Source organism: Dasypus novemcinctus, chromosome 11 (assembly GCF_030445035.2).
Source record: "Dasypus novemcinctus isolate mDasNov1 chromosome 11, mDasNov1.1.hap2, whole genome shotgun sequence".
NCBI lineage: Eukaryota > Metazoa > Chordata > Mammalia > Cingulata > Dasypodidae > Dasypus > Dasypus novemcinctus.
The window spans coordinates 4,219,747-4,239,807 of NC_080683.1; the positions used below are offsets into that span (position 1 = coordinate 4,219,747).

A 20,061-nucleotide genomic window follows, 5' to 3' on the forward strand; every position below is an offset into this window, starting at 1 on the left:
ATTTCCCTCCCATTAAAAGGATTGTTTTAATTTAGTCCTTTAAAACTTTGAGCCAATGCACCTGAAACCTTTGACTGGGTCTCTATTGTGCTGGTCAGTGATGTGGACACACTGTGAACACAAGTTTGAGCCTTTCAGGACCGTCATATCTCTAGGTTGAAGATAGAGCTGTTTGTACAAGGGTTATGTATGAGTTTAGTACTGGAAAGGGCAGATTTGAATTCAGAGCTCAGAAGGCAACCTTTTAATCTTCTCTCTTCTTAGAGCAAGACTGAAAAAGGCGCCCTGGAACTATGGGTATTAAAGCCTTTGTGAAAGAGAGAGAACATTTCTCTTTTAGGAGCTGTGGCTGGTTTTGTGAAAAAGAAATCTTGTGTCTTCTAGGAGCATGGAGTCAAATACAACTTTACAATCCTCTGGGATTTTTCATCCTTCATTTCCCTCACTCCACCCTCTCTAAATCTGCCCTCCCAGCACTGTTCAGCATCCATGTGCCCCATCCAGACCTTAACTTCCACCTGTCCCTGCCCTCCATGACTCTTCCATTCTACTTGGTGTGGCCCCTCTTCCCCACACCTGCCCACAAGTGTGTGTCTCACATCCCAGGTTCTTCCTCATCCCTCTCTCCTGTTTCCCACCATAACTCCCTTTCCTTTCTTTTCAGAGGAACATGTGCTCATCCATGATGAGTTCTATCAGACCCCTAACCCATCAGGAGAGTTTATGTTTGACATTGATGGTGATGAGATTTTTCATGTGGATTTGGAAAAAAGGAGACAGTCTGGTGGCTTAAAGAATTTGGACGTTTTGCCATCTTTGAGGCTCAGGGCACATTGTCCAACATTGCTGTGGACAAAGCCAACCTGGACATGATGATGAAACACTCCAACCTCACTCCTGACACCAGTGGTACCTGTCCCTGCTGGGCAGGGCCTCCTTGTTTCTATTTACTGGATTCTCTTCCACAAGCCTAACCTTGTCATCAGCAAGCCCAGATTCTCATGTCACAGGCCCAAGATCCTCACGGTTTTGTTCCTTTATTGATGTTCATTGTCTGGCCTCTGCCATGCACATTCACTCACAAAAATCCTTTCCCTGAATTCATGCTGGGAGACCCAAGAATGAGGTCCCTGGATATCTTGTATCTCCATCTTGTTTCCAGTCCCAGGGTGATGCTGTCACATTGAATCTGCAGAACACCATTTCAACTGTTTTTCCAACTCTATGGTCTATTGATAAGGTTTGGACCATGATTCAATGTGGGAGGGGAAGGGATCAGCCAAACTATGAAGGCTAATTTCCTTCATGTGCTCCCCAGTACCTCCAGAGGGGATGGTGCTCCTGAACAGACCTGTGAAACTGGGACAGCCCAACATTCTCATCTGTTTCATCATCAAGTTCTCACCACTGGTGATGAAAGTCACAATTCTTCAAAATGGAAAACCTGTCACCACAGGAGTGTCAGAACAGTCTTCCTTCCCAGGGAGGATCACTTTTTCCACAAGTTTCACTACCTCCACTTCCTGCCCTCAACTGAGGACGTCTATAACTGCAAGCAGGAGCAATGGAGTCTGGATGAGTCTCTCTGTCCTCAAACACTGGGGTATGGACTGTCCTTCAATGTCCTTTATTTCATGGTGACCTCCCATGATGCTTAGAACCCAGTTTCATGACATCTGCTCCAGTCCTAAACCTTGTCTTTTCTCAATACTCAGCTTCTCACGTTTTTAATCTGCAATTCCATCAATAGATCACACCTCCTTCCTCCTCTTTAATTTGTTAATGACAACTCTCTTGCCTAAGTACACTACATTTGTTCCTAAAGGCAGCTCTCCAGCATTGTTCATTACTGTCTCCTGTTTTTATTTCTTCTCAGAATTTAAAAGAACAACCCCCCTTCCAGAGACAACAGAGAATCTGGTGTGTGCCCTGGGCTGGTTGTCGTTCTGGTGGGCATCTTTATCATAACCACCTTCATCATTAAGGGGATGCACAAAGGCAATGCTGCTGAGTGCACAGGAGCTCTGTGAGATACCTGGAGGTAGGTTTGCCATGGTCATAGGAAGACATCTCTGGGTTATCCAAGGTAGGAAACATGGTGGAGGAAGTGACATGTGGTTCCTTAAGGGAAAAGGTTGGGGAAAGTTGGGACTCCATCTCTCCTTCCTAGGTCAGCACCAGACATTGGCCTCATCTGGCATCCCAAAGCTTCAGGGTCCATATCCCATTTCATAGATGTGCACCAGGCCATACCTTCAATATTGAAAATTATATCTCACACCTAAGATATTGTTTCACATTCAATTACCAAGTCCTATGACCTAGAAAAGTCAGCTTTCAGATTTGAGTGCCTCTGGGCTTAAATTTCCTTAGGCAAGCCATCGGTTGTGTAGCATTCCCATAGTCTGGCCCCTTTCTTTTCATTTAAATAGAAATCCTCTAGAAGTTAATGTCTGTTTTTACTCACTCAGCCTGAGAAGTGGTATCAGGAGCTCTAAGAGAAGGTAAACCATGGTCTGCTCATTCATGTTCACTTGGAAAATAGGGTTCATGTTGGAAAAGCTCTATTTACTAGAGGTCAATGGATAGTGAGACTTCTAAAGTCAAAGGATTAAGGGAGAAGAGGTGGGAACCTGAAGGAAAAGAGCTTAAATTAGTCATCTTAAACTCTTTACCATATGTGCTGTGCTACAGCTAATGGTCTTTCTTAAAGAGAAGCTCGATGAAGAATTTCCTTTTTAATAGCCTTACAAAGCCAGCAATACACAACAGGTTCACCTAAATGAAGACAGTCATTCTTCAGGACCCTCCAGCCACCGCAAGAGAGGGGAAGCCAACCTTGATCGCTCCATTCTCTAACATCTATTGGGTTTCCCTGCCTATCACCCCTTCCTGTAGCTGTTGCCTTTCATTTTCCGCCATTGTTTTATTACCTCCATACTATTGCCCTGGAATGACTTATAGGATCTTTTCTGCTCCACAGCCTTGTGAACATTCTGTGGGGACATCTTTTATATACGTATTCCTTGGAATTTCTCTGAACCATGATTTTTCTGTATACAGTTTGCGAGGTAGAGTTTTCAGTGTGTCTGAGACAATTCTTTATGGTCTGGAATATGTATGATTTCTCCATCTTAAATGTTCTGAATGTGGAGTTAATCTTATAAGATCTGTGACTAATAACGAATACCCAGGTTCATTACGACTTGATCTCATTTAGGGAAACTTCAGGCAATCTAGCTGCTGTGGCCCAGTCCTCATCTGGAAAATCCTAGAGCACAGTTTATTTGTTGGGAGTGCTCTACTTATGACTGGGTTCAGAACCTGTTTTTGCTTCTTGTATCTCAATTCAATGAGATATCCTGATCTTCAGTAAAAGGAATTACAGAGCACAGGATTTGACCTCTGACAATGGGTGAGACAGATGGTGGAGTGTATGGGAGAGGGTGTGTTGGGAACAGAGTGAGATAAGGATCCATACATTACACGGATTACATATCAACCCATTTCAGACTGAATGAGGAGTGAGTTTGGACACTGAGGAATGGCATTACCAATTTCAGTAGCCATAGTCCTATATGCCATTGTCATTACCAGAAGATTCTGACTTCTTTTTGGAACCATATTATATTTAGAGATGTGCCCTAAGTGGAAAAACACAGTAAAGTGGGAAGGTGTAGCAGAAAAATGGGAGGAAAAAATAGTTGAGACACAGTGAGCAATTGCTCATATGTTTGTGAAACTATTTTGGACATATTGTGGACATATTTTTTAAATTAAGAAAAATTTTTTTAGTGTAAAAGAAGTTTTAGGTTACATAAATGTTACATAAAAATATAGGGAATTGCCATATGCTCAATCTGATTCCCTCCCACTCTTTCCGACGTTAGCAAAATCTTTCATTATTGAGGTACATTTGTTACAGTTGATGAACACTTATTGAAGCATTACTACTAACTGTGGACTACAGTTAACATTATAATTTACACTCTTCCCTATGCAAATTTATAGATTATGACAAAATGCAATGGCTTGTATTCATCACTGCAATGTCATGCAGGACAATTCCAGTGTCCCAAATATGCCCCCATGTAACACCTATTCTTCCCTCTCCCTCCCCTCAGAACCTCTGGTGGCCATGCCTTTATATCAATAATAAAATTTCTTCCACTGCTAGAATATGAATGTCTGTACAAGCTTAATAATAATTCTGCTTTTGTCCAGTGTTTATTTCTGAATCTTCAGGATTTTGGGGTGGTCATGCCCAGTCTATTGCTAATTGAGAGGGTGCTTAGGTCCCATAGGGTAAATGGATGCAACTATCTTGCTTGTAGTTGCAGACACTCTCTGTTCCTTGGGATGGTCCTTGTCCATCATCATCTTCTTGTTGATTTTCCTGGGGAGTCCCAGGAACTGGGGAATGGGTGTTGCAATGCTTCTGGTAATCAGTGATCAACCAGCACATGAACACCTGGAAGATTTAAGTCTCTGAAACATATATTTAACAAGTATAGTACTAATTATAAGTTGAAATAAAAGTGAAATAAAAGCAGAAGAGCCATGTTTGGGGAAACAGTAAATGTCTAACTCTGTTACACTGGAGAGCATATATTCTGAAGTTAGTCCAACTACAATATGCAAAATTCCAGAGCTTGTCTGCCCTGCTTATAGTATCTAGAGGCCTCTAGAGCCCTCAAGAGTCCCACTCTTTGAGGCATTGTTTACTGTGGCAGTCAATAACATCCTGCGGAGACATGCATGATTGTAACCTCTGGAATGACCTCCTGACTCACTTTGAAACCTCTGAGCCATAAAAGCTCATTTTTATTTAGTATTTCCCACTTTTGCATAGGGCTTCTTTCTAGACAGTTTGCTAGTTTCCTCTTGGTAATAATGCCTTGGTGCCAGGGAGGCTCATCCCTGGGAGTCATGTGCCACAACAGTAGGGAAGCTATGATTGGATATTTATTCTAGAATGGCTACTAGAATCTACCCTAAACCATAAAATTAAATCATCCATGACAGTGTGGTAGACTGCAAAATGCATGCTGTTGAAAGAAGTGAGACTTGGGCTTCATCTAGGCCCTCCTATTAATTAGCTTTCCATTTATTGGAATATTATTTCACTCCAAAGATTTCTTCTGTGAAAATACTGATGTTAATATTTACTTCACTGAGTTATATTCAGAATTAAATGAGAAAATGTGAGCAGAGTTCATAGAAACTATACTTAGTCATAACAATATAGCAAAATTTTATGTTCCATTATTTTTCCTCAAAATTTCTAAAACCTGGTGATTAAATAAATTGTATGAGAAACAAGCAAAGCCAGCACAGAAGGAGCAAGATCATATGAGACTTACAAAAACAGCAAATTCACAGTAGATAACACAGTAAAATGCAGACATGTATGGAATAAAAAAGCAAAAGCTAAATTCATTTCTTACCATGTAAGAAAGCCTTTTTTTTAATGGACTATTTTTGTTAGTGCCATTGTAACACTACAGAAAAGTTGTACAGAAAGCATGGAGTTCCTATATACCTTCCCCTCTTCTACTTACATCAAAATTTTCCTATTTTTAACAGTTTGGTACATTTGTTACAATTTATGAACCATGATTCCTAACTGAAGTCTATGGTATACTTTCGGATTAAATGCTTGTGTTGCACATTTCTGGGGTTTTGACAAATGCTTAATGTCATGTATCCAATACTTCGGTTTTTCAACCCTTAAACTGTTCTGTGCTCCATCTAGTCATCCCTCCTCTCCTTCAATCCTCTGGCAACCTTTGATCTTTTTATTGTCTCTAAAATTGTGCCTTTTTCAGAATTTCATAAAGTTGGAATCAGACAGTGTATATAACTTTTTCAGGCTGACTTCTTATACTTAGCAAAGTGCATGTGAGAGTCATCCACATGTTTTCATTTCTTGGTAACTCGTTTCTTCTGATTGCTGAATAACATCCCGTTGTGTGGATGTGCCACCGTTTGCTTTTCGTTCACCTGTTGAAGGACACATTGGTTGCTTCCATTTTCTGGTAATTATATATAAAGCTACTCTAAACATTTGTGTGCAGGTTTTGGTATGGATATACTTTTCCAATTCATTTGGGTAAATACCTGAGAGTGACTGCTGGACGTGTAATAAGCCTATGTTTAGCTTTGCATGAAACGACAAGACTGTAGTTTGAATGAGAATCCCTCTTGTTCCAGATCCTCACCAGCATTTGTGTTGCCAGTGGTTTCAATTCAGCCAGAAAGTCACTCTTTTAAAAAAATTCATTTTGGAAAACTTACAGATTCTTAAGATATTGCAAAAACAATACAGAGAGGTCTTGCATACCTTTCACCCAATTTCTCCAAATGGTTATATCCTAAGTAACTTTAGGACAATATGGAAGCCAGGCAACTGACACGGCTACAATGTGTGTGCATAGTGCCATGCCCTCTTGTCCTGTCTGTAGGTCTATGTGGCCACCACCACATGAAGTGCAGAAGTGTTTCTTTCCCCAGAGGTCTCCCACCTGATGCCCCTCTACAGTCAGAATCCTCACGTCTCCCCGTCTCTAAACCTGTCAACTCCTAATCTGTTCTCCATTTGTATAATGTTGACATCTCAAGAATGATATATAAATGAAATCAAACAGTATATGAGCTTTTGAGATTGGCTTTTTTCACTCCCCATAATATCCTTGATGAGGGTGCTGAGGAATATTCCACGCTATGGATGTACCCCAGTTCATTGAACTGTTCACCTACAGAAGAATATTTTTAAGGTATCTAATTCAGAGATATTACCAATAAAGCTGCTGTGAACATTTGTGCCAGGTTTCTGTGTGATCCTAAGTTTTCACTTCTCATTGATTCCTGGGTCATGTGGTGAGAGTGTTTTGCATTTAGACAGTTTTCCAGAGGAGTTATACAATTTTACATTCCCACCATCCGTTCATGAGTGATCCAGTTTTTCTACCTCCTCACTGGCATTTGGCACTGTCAATATTTTTTATGTTTTAGCTGTTCTCCTAAGTGTATAGTGATATCTCATCATGTTCTTAATTTGCATTGTTCTAATTTTTATTGATGCTGAACATCTTTTGTTCTTATCTGCCATCTGTATATCCTCTTTGATAAAATGCCTCCATGTCTTTTGCCATTTGGAATTGTTGTTCATTTTTGCATTTTTACTGTGGAGTTTCAAGTTTTCTTTATATAAACTACCTACATGCACATTGTGAAATGTGTGGTTTACAAGCATTTTCTCCCTGTCTCTAGGTAATCTTTTCATCCTTTTCACAGGCTTTTGCAGAGTAAGAATTTAAATTTTGGTAAAGCTCCATTTACTGGTGTTTTTCTTTTGTGGATCATGCTTTTTGTGTCATGTCTAAGAATTCTTCACCAAGTCCTAGGTCCCAAAGAATTTCTCTTATACTTCCTTAAAAAATGTTTATAGTTTCATATTTTTCATTTAACTTTTTAATATATTTCAGTGAATTTGGGCAGAAGGTGTGAGAATAAGATTGGGTTTCTTTTTCTCTTTCTCTCTTTGCCTTTTGATAACCACTTATTCCAGCAATATTGTTTAAAAAGATTATTCTCCCTCCCTTGAACTGCTCTGCACCATTGTAAAAAATGAATTGGTTCTAAATCCTATCGGTCTATTTCTCAATGCTTTCCACTGTTCAATGGATCTAGGCATCTATACTTATGGAAATATCAATCAGTTGTGATTACTGTATCTTTATGGAAGCTTAAATTGATTATAATGATTTCACCAACTTTCTTTTTTATTTCAGCTCTCCTAGATGCTTTACATTTACATATAAAATTTAGACTATCCTTGTGTATCTCTACTAAAATCTTTGCTTGGATCTGGATAGATATTGTGTTAAACTTAGATATAAATTTGGGATGGTTATGCTGGGTATCTGTTTTGCAGTTGATAAACACAGTTTGTCTCTCCACTCGTTTAGATCTTCCTTCATCAGCATTGCAGAATACATATTGCATATGTGTTTTGTTAGAGTCATACTTAAGTGTTTCCTTTTTGTGTGTGATTGTAAATGTTATTGTACTTTTAACTCTTGTTTTTATAACTTCATTGACGTATATGGAAATACAATTTATTTTTTCTCTTGATCTCTAAGTATGCAATATGCAACCATGCTGAACCCATTATTACTGCCAAGAGGTTTTTGTTTGTTTGTTCATTTGTTTAATAGATTACTTGAGTTTTTTTTTTTTAATTGTATCAGGGCCAGGGATTGAACCCAGGACCTTGTACGTGGGAAGTCAACACTCAGCCACTGAGCGACATCATTTCCCCAGAGCCCCTGAGTTGGTTTCTTTGTTTGTTTGCTTGTTGTTTTTATCTTTAGGAGGCAACGGGGATTGAACCCGGGACATCCCATGTGGGAAGCAAGCCCTCAAACCCTTGAGTCTCATCTGCTCTTTACTTTGGATTTTTAAAGTAGACCATCATGTCAGCTGAGAAGTTTTACTTCTTCATTCTGATCTACATGTGTTCTGACACCTCTATTCACCCTGTTGGTGAAGGAAGATTTCTCCATCCAAAATGATCTGAGATTGCCAAACAGGACACTGATGCCAGACAGATGAGTTGGCAGCAATTTACCAGCCACATATGACCACAATCCAGGACGGGGGGCGGGGCACTACATACCATGTAGAGGCACACAGGGGTTCTACTTGGAAATAAGTTGAACCATCGGGGCTGTGGGAGAGAAGCTTTGTAGTAACAAAAGCTCAAGGTGCCCCTGATTACTGTGGGATAATAATTGGTTGGTTTGAAAAATTCTGAAACCCTTTAGTGGAAGAACTTGTAGAATGTAGGTGTCCAGTTGACCTGGGAACTAGCTGGGTAGGGGACCCATCTGGTGAATGCAGAAGAACTCACTAGTGGACTATAATGTAACTTGACGTAGATCTCTTTGGGTTTATCCCATTGGGGGTTGTCTCAGCTTCTCAAATCTTACATTGATGTCTTTTGTCAAATTTGGGAAATAGCCAATTTCCTTCAAAAACTTTTTCAACATCACTCTTTTTCTCATGGAATTCTGGATCTCAATGGCACAACTTTTATATTTGTATTATAGTCCTATGCATTTTTTAGCATGAAATAATAGTAAGTATTATAAACATCTTTATAAAAAATTTTATATGAATTGTATATTACTCCAAATGTACAATTTCACCAAAGCTGGCAAATGACACATAAATGCAGGATTGTTTAATCATTTGACAATTAATTAATGCAATTCACTACATTAACTGAAAGGACAAAAAGCACGAGGTCACTTTGCTTGAGCCACCTCCACTCGCTCAAACCACTTTGAGAGAAGCATCAAAGTCATTGGACAGAAGTCACTGCCTATTCTTATTCTTTTCAAGGTGCTAACAAACTAGTATTAATTAGGAATTTCCTTAATCAAAAGAAGGATACCAATCCTACCACACAAATAATATTCAATGGTGAGATATTTTAAAATTTCCCCTTAATATCTGGCATACTGCAGAAGTTAATCAATGAAAATACCATGAAAAATAAAGGCATATGGTTTTCAAAAAGGGGAAACTGATTATTTACTCTTGACACGATAATGTATTTTAAAAAAGAATTATGGATATACTAATAGAATTAATAAGTAAATTTAGTAATGTTGGTGGAGTACAAAATCCATGCATGCATCAATTATATTCTACTCAGAAAGTAGAAAACAAAAACAAAAAATACCATCACATATCTAGTAAAAAATCCAACAAAATATAAGTAATTCATTTATACTGAAAACGCTCACACATCATTTGCAGATATTAATGAACCTAAATAAATGGAGACAATGCCCAATTTGGAGAATGTAAGATAAAATATATTAATGGTTGCAGTTTTCTTCCAATTAAATTATATTCAGTAAAATCACTTTGAAATCCTGCAAGCTTTTTTTTTAACCTGCTTCTTGTTATGTCTGTTTCTTTATATTTCCTTTTTTTCTCATTGGGGGATGGTAAAGAGGGACTGTAAAGCTGAATTTTAAATTCCTATACAATTGCTATGGTCTTAGATTAACCAAGGAAAGTTAGGGAGAAAATAAAAATGGAGAAAATTTTGCAAAGGATAAGAAAACATACTCTAAAGCTCTATTTGTTCATACAGTTTGGTACTGGCTTAAAAGTAGATATGCTGGACAAGGGAACAAAGTAGAAATTCCAGAGACAGAACCCCTTCCAAATACAATACCTGGCTTCTAGTGCGCTTTAGACCAATGTGGGAAAGACAGCCTTTTTAATAAATGCTGCTAGGTCATTCAGAGAGTCATCTGAAAAATTTGCCATGACATCTACAGAAACCATCATTAGGAAGTTATTCCAAATGGACTGAAGATCTTTGGTAGAATTCAACATTGAAGCAAACTGGGCCTTGCATTTCCTTTAAGGGATGGTTCTATTAACAGTTACAATTACTTTATCATGTGTAAGGTCATTTAAAATGTCGACTTTTTGTGTCAGTTTTGATAAATTTTGTGGGGTAAAGAAGGAGGCAACTTATTTGCCATTCATTTTGTGGAGAGGTGGATTGTATTTCCCTGCTCCTAAATCTGGCTTGGCCCTGTACTTGCTTTGATCAATAGAATATGTGGAAATGATGCTACCCAGCTTCCAAGACTAGGTGTAAAGAAGTCTTGCTTTCCCCTCTTGAAGCACCTGCCCTTGGCAGCCCTGGACTTCCAGGTAAGAGTCTCTTCCCTGCGGATGAGGCCACATAGAGACCTTGTTAGAGACACTGAACTGCAGGCGGAGGGAGAGAGTGAGCCCCAGAGGACCTCAGCCAGCAGCCCCAGAGGACCTCAGCCAGCAGCCCCTGAGGGCACCACAGGAAGCTCCAGGGAGAACCACCCCGCTGAGCTCAACCTCCAGTGAGAGAAATCACTAATGACTGTGGTTTTGTGCCACTACGTTTTGGGATGATTTGTCCTACAGAAACAATGAAACAGTGGGTTATCCAAGGAATTTCATCTAAGGTATCAAATAAATCTATTGTCAATAAATTTGTTCTAATACCCTAATTACTTTTTTAATGTCTGTAGAATGTGTTAGAACACCATCTTTTTCATTCAAGAGGTTGATAATTCAAAATTTTGATATTTTTATCTTCTTTCTTAGTTTTGCTTGTGGTTTATTAAAAAAACACATACAGAAACACAAAACACTAACAAAAAGACTTCCTTATTTTGTTGATTTTCTTATTTTATATCTACTAATTTCCTCTTCAAGTTAAATTCTCTTCTGCTTTTCCTAGATTTGATAACTTAGAAGCTCAGATCTCTAATTTATATATACTTCTTTTACATATATATATATAAAATACCAGCATTTAAAGCAACAGCTTTTCTTTTAAGAACTGCTTTGGTTGCATCTCATAAATTATGAAATGTTTTAATATTCCTTTATTTGAAAATATTTTCTAATTTTCCTTTTGATTTCTTTGAGTTGCTTCACTTCCAAATATTTGGGTATATTTTCAATCTTTTGATTTGCAATTTAATGAGATTATAGTCAGAGAATATATTTGGGATTGTTTCAGTCCTGTGAAATTTCTTGAGACTTTATTTAATGGTCCAATACATGGTCAATTTCATGGGTATTCTTTGTGAAATTAAAAGGGATACATTGTCTGTATTTATTGGATGTAGTCAATATATGTGAAAATTTTAAATATCAATTAGGCTACGATAGTTGAAAATGTTGTTCATATCATTGATTTTCTTATTAATGTTTTCTGCATGAAACTATAGAGATGTTTTTCTGCCTTTTATTCACCTTCCAAGTTCTCACATCACCACCATGAATGCAGGAAACATTCTGGGAGGAGAATCAGCTGGGAGGGACAGCTAGCTCTACGTGGTGTCTCTGTAGATTCTAATCCATTACACAAGCCCACGAGGCTATTTCAAGCTTTGCTGTTTTTCATAATTACATGAAAATCTCCCTGTCTGTGTCAGGTACAATCTTTCTTTCACCTATGTTGATTTTCAGCAGTTGCCCCAAGGAAAGAGAGTGGATATACATCCCTGCTCACCTAAGCAGAATTTGTCCATTCCTGGAATTTGGCATTTTAGACTTTGCATCTATAGCTCCCAGAAGTCTGAAAAATTACAAATTCTCTAATTTACCCTTTAATTTATTTCATATTTTTTCTCTTGTTCTCATGGTGTTGTGATGGTCCTTGTAACTTTCTACATCCTAATTGGCACTGTGGCTTAGGATTTTTTTTGCTGTCCACATTGATAGTCCTAGTTTATTTAAAAATCTGTATATTATTCTGTTATATGGCTGTGCAAAATATATCCATTCTCCATTTGAAACTCAGATTGTTTCTTTTCTCTTTACAGCACTAAAACAAACCATTTTTATATATAATCTTGGGCATTCAATAGAAAATTCATCGAGCACTTAGACAGGTAGAATGGTAGTCCTGGATAATCCAGCTAACAAAAAGGTATAACAGGAAGCCTTAAGCTGGAGACCCAGGAAGGGAGGAACCCAGGAAACCTGAACCCTCGCAGACCTCGGCAGCCACCTTGCTCCAACACGTGAAAATAGACTACAGCGGGATCTAGCTGGGAGATGTGACACCACACAATATTAAACAGTTGAAGAGATTAAACCAGGTCATCTTTCCAGTCAGCTACAATGACAAGTTCCATAAGGATGTGCTGGAGGTTGGCGAGCTAGCAAAACTTGTAGGTGCAGTATGCGGTAGGTGGATCATTCACAGAATCAGAAGAGACTTTACCTCATGACACTAGGATGTCTGGACCTTACCGAAGGCTAGGAATAGGAACTAAAACGTTAAATCGTGTCTTAAACATCTGTGAAAAAGATGGCACTTTTGACAAATATCTATCTGCATGTCCAAATCAGCAATGAGCCGGCAATTGACTTCTACAGGAAGTTTGGCTTTGAGATTATGGAGACAAAGAAGAACTATTGTAAGAGGATAGAGCCTGCAGATGCTCATGTGCTACAGAAAAACCTCAAGGTCCCTTCTGGCCAGAATGCAGATGTGCAAAAAACAGACAACTGAACAAATTACAAATGAACTTTCTTGTGCTTGCTCGTCGCCAAATGAAGAGAGGCCCCTTGATTTTTCCCTTCTTTCTTTTAAAGCCCCCATCCCCTTGTTTCTCTTTCTTTCTTTCTACCTTTCCATCCTTTTCCTCTGTAAGTTTTAATACTTTTAATTATGTTTGGATTGTTTTAGTTTTCTGACATTCTTGAGGTGGTTTCATTGAAGGAAGAGGAGAAGGTATAGATATGTTTAGTTTCACAGTTAAGATATATGGTCCCAAAATTAGGGTGTTAATTTCAAATTTTTTAGCTAATTTTTTAAGTGTCCTGCTTTCACATTGAAGGGCAGAGCCTACAAAATATTGTATATTTCAAAAGACAAATAGAAACAGCAGCAATATCTTGTTCTCTAATTCATAGATAAATTTAGTGTGTTGTGGTATTTTAGGTTAAGACTATTTGTGGGATACTAATCCCTATACTTTGCCTTCACTCTGCCTTTAGTCCTTCTTAGCAGTATCTCAGGAGTTGGACCATTATTCTTGCAAGAAATATTGCACTTTTTTAAAAAAAGCAATTATTTCCTCTCTTCCTTGCTGGTGGTTTTGGGTAGATGGGGCAGTTTGGTTAAGTAGTATTAAAACTTTGATCTTAGTATTTCTGTTAAACTCCTTTTTGCTAATGAATGGGCTCGTTGGTAGCAGGTTGATTTTCCTGCTGATTGTTACTAGTGGCATTAACTTTTAGAGTGTGGGCTGGTAAAATTATTTTAATATCCCACCTACAGATATGGCCTTTAAGTGACTAACAAGGTATATTCTGATTTACGTTTTTTCTCTTGTCCTTTTTTTTTTAATTTTTATTCTATGGTCATATTTTTTAGTAGATTTTATTTTTATAGAAGTTCTAGGTTTACAGAAAAATTGTTTAGAAAGTACAGTTTCTACTATCCACCCCATTGCACACAGTTTCTCTAATTTTTAACCTGTTGCACTAGTGTGGGACAGTTAAAATTATTGAACCTTTATTGATAGATTGTTATTATTTAAGCTCCATAGTCTAAAGGGTTTGCTCTCTGTGTTGTACATTTCTATGGATTTTAACAAATGCATAATGTCATGCATCTATCCATTATTCTCTTGTCCTTTTTCTTCAGTAAACCCAAGAGTAGTTTTAGTGAAAATCGTTAAAAATGGAGTTTGTGTCCTTCTACTCAAGACTCCTAATTAAACCTGAAGCAGGTGTTTTCTCTTGGACATATTAAAAAGAACTTAAAAGGAAGTATAGATGAACTTGTGGCACACACTAAAAATGCATTTAATGTCAGCTAATGCAGGCTGCTAAACCTGTGGCCACTGAGTGTTTGATTATATAGGAAGAAGAGGCAGTGTTTTTGTGAACATAGCCATGCCGTTGCTTACCTTCTGGAGAACATCCTAGAGTTGATTGTGCTGTGTGCCTACAATGTTAAGTGTAAGGATTTGGGGGAGAGTGGAATTGTTAAACATATTGCTTCTATTCTTGCAAATGTAGAAACCTGGAAGTGTTAATGATGCACATGTCACTGTGACCGCCTCTGTAGACAGAACTGGTTTATGCCAGAACATTTTCTGGCACATAGGCAAGTGACTTTAATGGGTTGATCAATTTTTGTAAGATGGGAAACGTCCAAGGTTTCTTGTTTTCCTCCTATAGTCCCATCTTAAATATTTATAAATTTTTAGATTGCCAATATTGATGGCCCATTAAAATGTCTCACTTGATTTTTAAAAGACTGCACATGGCTTGAGTTTTCTGTTCAACTTAAAAGGAATGTTGATTCATGTCTATCCTCTTACAGTAAAATTCTGATATGAAAGTCTCATCTCTCCAGATACACTATTGACAAAATGTTTATGCACATTTTATAATCCTAAGTTCTTATTTGAGAATGTGAAAGTATAATAGACTTAAACAGTCTAATATGTTGAGTGCCAAGAATAATAAAGAAAAGGAAGGTAGTTGATGAATGAATATATAGGTCTAATCTTAAGATAGTAAAAATCTAGAAAGACCAGTTTCTTGAGCAGCAGTTTCTTAAGCAATCCAAATTTAAGCTGAGAAGAAGTGTTTCACATAAAGCACCTTTAACCTTCATGGAAAGCTTCAGCTTGCTCTTGCCAAGAGAAGAGTGCTTGAGTTACAGAAGACAATACTTTGAAGAATTCACTTTTTGTAATCTTACAGATATCAAAATAGATTTTGATAGGTAAATGAGTTTTCTGAGATGACACTGCGTGTAATTCTAACCATTTGCCTGGACTATCTAATCAGTCCTATGAATATATCCCTAAATGTGGTTATTGAAAACAGAATAACTGCCTCATGACAATTAAGTACATGTTATTTAAAGAGAGGAAAAAATTAAATTTTGAATTGAGTGTGTAGGCTCCCTGGCACAATTTCTTTTTCCACACTAGTCAATGATTTAACCTAAATTGTAAATGTTGTGAAGGGTTAATTGTCCTGCATCAAACTTGTATTAAATAATTCCATCCACTTACAGAGGAGACTGTAGAGGAGGCAGAAGCTGGGCACTTGTTCATATGTCTGTGAGTCAGTAAAGACTGAGTGAGGGTCTCATGTTGAGTTGGTAGTTTTGATACATATAAGAAAAATAATAATTCCATTAACTGAAAGATGACAGAATGTGTCCATCATATTTTTTGGGACAGATTGCTGTTACTGTGGTGTGAATAGGTAAAAATTATAGGGTAATTGCATTTAGATTCTAAAGAAAGAATCTGCAGGTAAATCTATGCAATATGTAATTTATCAAGATTAGTTTTCATTTGGGTAAGTAAGTTCTGAAATATCACCAAAGCATTTTACTTATCATTTGAAAGTCCTCCAAAAATAGAACTATAGGGAAAGCATTGTGTGTGGTGGTGGAAAAGAAAAGCTCCCTCAGTTTTTTGGAGGGAATAACTAAAAATACTTAAATGGCTAAGTTTTACTTGGTGCAGTTAAGAATTAAATTTGTCAATTTTAACATTGCTATTACATCTGAAATAAACTTAAGTGATGTTGTGGTGAAAAAAAAAAGTTATAACATTTTATATACACACCACCAATACAATACCCAAATATTACATTGCACTTCATATATGGTATAGTTTTTTGATGTAGAGAATTATTTTTGATAAGACAAATGTATCAGTCTCTCATTTTTGGAATTTGGAGATATTTTTATTATTACAAACCTATGTACAAAAAATATTCAGTTTTATGTTTTCTTAGCCTTATATAAGATTTTTTCTTCAGGACAGATATGAAGCAGTGAGTGATTGTTTCTGCTGTCAACCATATAAAATTTCTAATTGAATTTTTTTTTTAAGTACCAGGGGCAGGGATTGAAACCAGAACCTTGTATTGTAACAACATTTGAGCCACATTGGCTTCCCTGGGTTGGATTTTTCGTTTCATTTCTGCTTGTCATTTGTTTTTATTTATTCAGGATGCACTGGGACCTCCCACATGGGAGGCAGGGGCTCAACCACTTGAGCCACATCAGCTCCTTCCAACTGAATTTTAATACCTACTGCCAAGGTAAGAATCATTCAAAACCCTACTAATAATACATGAGAGAATAAATCCCGTAGACTCCTCCAACTACTTCATTAAAAATAAATATATTTTCTAATATGGGAGGAGAAATGTTACATCATATTGCTATTTGAGCTTACATTTTTCTGATTTTTCATGAATTTAAGGATATCTTCTTTGTTTATTAACCATTGGCTATTCCCTCCAGTAAGTAGTCTATATCTTTTGCCAAATTTCTTTGGGTTTTGGTTCCTTTTTATTGATTTGCTGGAAATTTTCTATAATGAGAAAATAGTCAAATGTCTCCCTTGGGTTTTGAAAAATTTTCCCTGAGCCTTTCATATTTCTTTTAATTTTGGTATTTTCTCCCACGCAAAGAAATTTTCAAGTGCTATTCAAATATCTTCTTTTTTTCCTTATTTTTTGCATTTCTGCTTACTTAGAAATATTATTTTATTTTTTAAAGATAACTTTAACCAATTTATTAAACCACATTTTCCATGTCACAAATTCAACCCATTGCACATGTAAAATTCAATGATTTTAGAAAATTTAGATTTGTTCAACTGTCACAATTCACTTTCAAACATTTCTAACACCCCAAAAGTTTCCCGTTTACAGTTAATCTCCATCTCCACCCCAAGTCCTAGTAACAACTAACTGCCTTCTGTAACTATCAATTTGCCTTTTCTAGACAAGTCATGTAGTCATGTAAAAGAATCCTATGATGTGTAATCTTTTGTGTCTGGCTTCTTTAACTTAGTATACTGTTTTGAAGGTCATTAGCTTGTAGCTTATCCCAGCATTGTGCTCCTTTGTATTGTTGAATAGTATTCCATTGAATGGATAGAACACATTTTGTTTGGCCATTCATAAGTTGTACTTGGAATGGTTTCATTTTTGGCTTTTATGGCTAATGCTGAAATGACCATTTGAATGTTTATCTTCAAGAGGACATATATTTTCATTTCTCATCCAAAGAGTGGATTTGCGGAGTCATATGGCAAATATTCTTTACAAAATTTTTAAGAAATTGCCAGACTGTTTCCCAAAGTGGTTGTAACGTTAAACATTCCCACCACCAAAGGAGCTGGTGTAGAAAGGCTTGTGTCCTCAATTATAATTATAATAATTGTGATGACAGCACTAGAAATAATAATATCTGTTTATTAATTTTAGACTTTCCTTTATCTTTCTATTTTCATTCATCAGAGATCCATTTTGCTGAGGAGAATGTATTTGGGATACACTTTTCCATAACCTGAAATCCTCACTTTATCTAAACCTAACCTCACGTGTTATGGGATCCCACAGTTAGGGCCACTGATGCACCGGTGTATTTAACAACAGTGAATCAATACCAGAAATGTGTTTATTTAAACATATGTTTAACACATTTTAGCATCTTATAGTGCCAGTCACTTCTCTTCATCATGCTTCTTTATCAAACATTTGGAAAATATATTTTTCCTCTAAAATTAAGAATTAGCTTAAGTTCTAAAAGCAAATAATACGCTTGTTTTCTTCAAAATTGTAATGCATTGTAAACAACTGCCATTTAATACTCAATATGATTTTTTTAAAAAAGAGAGAGAGAAAACCTCTAGCTGAAGCCGCCCAGCAGGACTCTGCAGACCTTCTTGAGGAAGTTAATTTAAAAACTAGCAATCTAACAGAGCCAGACACTATTTTTCTCTATTCTAAAATTATTGTCCCTACTCCATCTACCATTTCTTTCTTCCTAAAAAAGGCATATTTTGCTTATTCTCTTCCCCAGTGGCAGGGAGGCAGGCTCACTCCATGAAGGGTGAACGGGTTCGTCTGCGCCTGCCATTGTGTGGAAACACTCTAGGAAAAGTTCATTTTCTCCTCCTAGAAGCACACAGCAATTAAGTCTCCTTTTCCTGCCTTTGGAATGTGTTGCAAGGGAATAGAAAACCAAGAGCTGCAGGAATCTTACTACCATCTCAGGAAGCTGTAATGTTGAGTCGATAGAGGGATGAGATACGAGTTCCAAGGACACAGGTGATGCCTGGTCTGGGGAACTGGCCAACCTGGAGATGCCCTACCTTGGGGCCGTCTACTACTGGAGGCTGTAAGTTTAAAAAAATTAAGCCAATTACATTGGATTTTCTCCCACTAGGGACAGGAAACATCTTTATTAAAATATTAATGCCATTATCTTTTAGTTCTTCCTTATAATTTCACATGATAGCTCTTAATTAAATTGAGACAAATCATTTCTTCATCTCAGAGAAAAAAGAGAGCGTGAAGTTGCAACCATGGGATCAAACAGACCCTATCCCAATTTTATGTATACCACAATCATTACTATCAGCTTATTATTATCTTAGAGGATTATAACCGGTTTCACACAAATAATGCATAATGCAATCAAAATATGCATGAAATAAACTATCAATTTTCTTGAAAATAAAATAATATTGTCTGAGTCTCTGGAGAAATTGTATTCGAATATTTTTGAAACTTCTGAATTAATCATCTACTCTTTAGATTTGAATTATACGTGAAACTGGCTCTTCAGGTGGAACACAATAACAGCGGTCTCCATCTTAACCAATTTAATTGCCTTTATCTGATTCTAATTCAAGGCCTTTTTAGTAGTATGTTACTGAAGTCTGTGGAATTTAGAAAAATATAGTGATTTACAATAATGCCTGCACAATGTTTCATGTAAGATTCAAAAATTTTGATTTCCATCTTTAGCTTCTTTCCTATCATATACTTTTATCAAGTTTGTGTCAATTGTTACAGCTTGTTTGCAGGTTGTATGTAGTACATTTTTTAACTTTTGGTTTAAAAATTTAAAACAAATATTTGCATATTTCCCAAGTCAAGATGATTAAGTTATATTTGGAAAGAAAATAGTTTTTATCTCTGTCCCCATCGTATTTCATTTGCCAAATAGTCAATCATTTTTAAAATTCTTCATTGTTTCTATTACCAGATATACGTAGATAGATAAAATATAATAGAATGGATATTGCTACATATTTCTATTATCCTCTGGTTTTATTAAACAAAATGGTGCATATTATATAGACTGCCCTGCACCTTGCTACAAATATATTTTGGAGATTATTTCATAGCAGCATACAGAGTCCTATTCATTTTTTCTTCCAGCACCAGAGCATTTCAATGTTTGGGCATATATCAGTTTACTCTTGCAGTCATGCTCCTTTGATAATTTCCCAGCATTGCCTCGAATTTCTGTAAAGGTAGGATCCATAAGGATTCCTCCTGTGACAGACACTAAGTTGCTCACACACGTGGAAGGGCCTCTGCCATGCACTAGAGCTGGGTTTGCCCAGATGGCTTCTTCTTCTTTTTTTTTTTTAAAGAAACTGATCATTACTACTCAAGTCAGTG

At 36.8% G+C, this 20,061-nt stretch overlaps 2 pseudogenes; both read left to right on the plus strand.

Annotated features, from left to right (window-relative positions):
- The first annotated feature begins 293 nt into the window (after positions 1-293).
- Positions 294-1,641, plus strand: LOC111758671 (mamu class II histocompatibility antigen, DR alpha chain-like; annotated as a pseudogene).
- Positions 1,642-6,723: 5,082 nt separating this feature from the next.
- Positions 6,724-13,151, plus strand: LOC101441645 (N-alpha-acetyltransferase 50 pseudogene; annotated as a pseudogene).
- The last annotated feature ends 6,910 nt before the right edge of the window (positions 13,152-20,061 follow it).